Source organism: Penaeus monodon, chromosome 15 (genome assembly GCF_015228065.2).
Source record: "Penaeus monodon isolate SGIC_2016 chromosome 15, NSTDA_Pmon_1, whole genome shotgun sequence".
NCBI classification, from domain to species: Eukaryota; Metazoa; Arthropoda; class Malacostraca; order Decapoda; family Penaeidae; genus Penaeus; species Penaeus monodon.
This window is the reverse complement of record NC_051400.1, coordinates 14,807,895-14,808,111: the sequence shown is the minus strand read 5'-3', so window position 1 is coordinate 14,808,111 and position 217 is coordinate 14,807,895.

The window sequence follows — 217 nt, the reverse complement described above, 5'->3', positions numbered from 1 at the left end:
TAGCCGACCGTTCCCTCACCCCAGCCTCCTCTGATCCCCAGACATTTCACTAAATTCCTCCTGTAATTCCCTCGCTAAATCCTTCACCCCCCTCCCCACACCTTCCTTAGACCCCCCCCCCCCCTCTCCGCATTCCTCCGTGTGCCCTTTCTTACCCCTTCCCCCCGGTATCCTTCCCCCCACCATTCCGCGCCTCATTTATGAAAGGCTAAATGCG